Genomic DNA, 3,155 nt, shown 5'->3' on the forward strand with positions numbered 1-3,155 from the left:
GATCTATTGTGCAGATAAGAGCTTATCCATTTCACTAACTAGAAAGGGAAGCCAGAAACTTGGAGTTTAAAGATAAGTAAATTATGGTTAACCATATCAAATGCTTTGCTTAAATCTGTGTATATGACATCAGCGCGAGAGCCACTAGAAAAAGCCCTGAAAACATGAGAAGTAAACTCTAACAGATTGGTGATCGTAGATCTTCCCTTTCGAAAACCATGTTGAAGAGGAGAAATATACGATTTCATGAAAAAGGCTACATGCTGAGCCACAACTCGTTCGAACAGTTTAGGCAAGACACTCAACTTGGCAATGCCTCTGTAGTTCTCTACAAGTTGCCTACTATCACTTTTGTGAATAGGAATAAAGAAACAAGTCTTGCAACACAAAGAGAGAACACCTAAATTCAAGGACTTGTTAAAAATCTTTGAGATAACACCGCATAGCTTGACAGCACAAGATTTAATTACACATGATGGAATTCTATCAGATCCAAGCGCACAATTATATTTTAGAGAGCTCAACTCTTCGCAAAACGTCATTTTCAAATATAACAAAGTTAGGAATTGAAATCAAATTAGAAATCGGCTGTCGGAAGTATTCCGCAAAGAGATTTGGGGTTTCAAAATCATCCGAGGACTTGGAGCCGTTGAAAGACACATGCGAGAGATTTATGGAGATTTTTCTTTTGGAATTAAAGAACTTAAAAAAGTATTTAGGATTAGCAAACAAGGAGGATTTAACAAACTGAAGGTACCTGCAATAGTATTGGCGGTTGAGGGAATTAAATTTATGCCTTGCCACTGAGTAAGCGAAACGGTCGAAAGAAGCACCACTTTTCGAAAATTTTTTGAAAAGCTTGTTTTTCCTATTCTTGTAATATTTAATTGTTTTATTAAACCACGGGGGGCACTTACTTCGAGGACAGGACTGCTTGATCGGAACGGATGCAGAAATACCTTGATTTAATATATTGTAGAACGACGATAGTAAACTATGAATACTTCCTACTGAGAAATCAAGCACAATATGAGAAAGATGTGATTTTAGCATGTAAACATTGATTTTTTGGAAATCATAAAATTTATATGAAAAATTTGAATTTGGAACATTATAGAAGTTCAACGAACCAACATGCTTGTAATGGAAGGAAATACCCAATGCTGTACGATATGGATCCTCAGGTAAACTAAACGGAAGACAACGATTAATGCAAATCTCAGGAAAATTGGCAAAGCAAAGATCAAGCAATCTACCATTGCAATTAGGTGTACCATTGTATTGAACTAAATTATGATCATATAACTCATTAAAGAACACAACGACTCTACCAGATGTTGAGGTAGGAATCAAACAGCCAGAACTATCACTGTAACACCAAGTGACTTGAGGCAAATTGAAGTCACCCAAAGCACTGACTATATCGATAGGTTTAGATTGCTCGGCCACTTCACAAATGAGGGCGGCCTGTGTCTTATATACAGAGATATCCGAATTTGGGGGAATATAGGAGCAGGTCACATACAAGTATTTATTAGGAAATTTCACTCGAATGGCAATAAATTCAACGTCGGGAGTAGTTGGAAATTTAAATAAATAGGAGGGCACTGATGCAAAAATAGCAATTAAAACACCACCACCATTGCGATACAATCGATCGTTTCTGAAAACTTGAAGCGAATTATGAAAAATTTCCGACGAATGTAGATCCGGCGTTAAACAAATTCCAGTCAAGACCAAACAGAAAAATTCCGTGCTCACTGAATTTAGGAAGGTAGAACGAATTTTTGAATTGCAAGGCATTATGGTGGATTGAATCGACAATATACTTCGTGTTTCTCGCCCTACTATGCTTTTAAAATTCAGGAACGTTTTTAATTAAGTTAAGAATTAATGGGTTATACAAAATAAATTAGAAAAAAGACTTCGACCCACTTTTATGCAGTTGCACATTAAAAGATGAACTAAATCATAGAACTAATTAATTAATTAAAGGAAAGACAAGGAATATATCATATAAAGAATTTTTTTTTGTTCGCAGATTTTTAAAAATTCAATTAAAACATGTACGAAAGCTACGTTCAAATTAGGTCGAAATTTTAATAATTGATTTGATAATTGCTACGCAAATATAAGTTTGTTTAAGAGTCTATAAAATTCAGTTTCAAGTTTCAGACATAAGCCAAGAACTTATGAAGCTGCCTTTGGTCCATAAGTGCTCCAAAAATGTAGTTCCTATCATACGAGTGGGCTCTGCTGAATTCACTTGAAATTTTCAAATAAAGAAGCAAATGTTTTTTTTCTTCTTTTGTGGATGTGAACATATTAATTGAATCGATACTATTGTCGTTCTTAATTGCGTTAAAAATGTTAAATGTGTCCCCCTATGTTGATGTGACTGCCAGCTGATCGTTACCAATTTATCGAACCCAATCTCTTTCGCCTTTTCATTTCATTGAGAAGGATCATAATCAGTCCAATAATAGATGATACACAGGTAACAAAAGTCTCAACAATTATGTAACTAGAAATACTATAAGGAAAATCAAAGAACAAAGAGGTTCAGGGCAAAAGTAATGATACCGTAAGTTTTGAACATAACGAAATATAAGACCAGGAGTCAAGACAATCGTAAATTGACTATATCAATGAAGAATTTCAAGAGAATTCATGAAATATATAAATATTTCTACCGAAGTGAAGATAGCCCACCGGGGCACTCCACATATTTTAAGGTTTGTGTTTTTGCTATAAACGTCCTTGCTAAGTGATACGTTTATCGCGAACCAAACAAAGGAACAAATAAAATAAATATTAAAATTTAAAAATATTAGGAAGCAAGCACATATAAAAGGAACAAAGCCTATAATTAATTAAGATCACAAAACAAAAAAAAAACTAAGTTATTACTACTAATTGTCATATGCACCGTTACAATACAAACACTGACAGAATGCCATACACAAATCGAGCTTTCACAATTTTTAGAGACCCCTCCCCATACATGTGAAGCACTAAACTAATTATAAAAAATTTTATTGAAGTGTAAATAGCTTACCATGTCAACGGAAAATGTTATCTTTACATATGTTGTGTGTTAGAAAGTAAATATATTAGTTTGGGGAAAAAGAAATCCATTATTTTTATATGAACTT

Source organism: Glossina fuscipes, unplaced genomic scaffold (assembly GCF_014805625.2).
Source record: "Glossina fuscipes isolate IAEA_lab_2018 unplaced genomic scaffold, Yale_Gfus_2 61, whole genome shotgun sequence".
Lineage (NCBI taxonomy): Eukaryota > Metazoa > Arthropoda > Insecta > Diptera > Glossinidae > Glossina > Glossina fuscipes.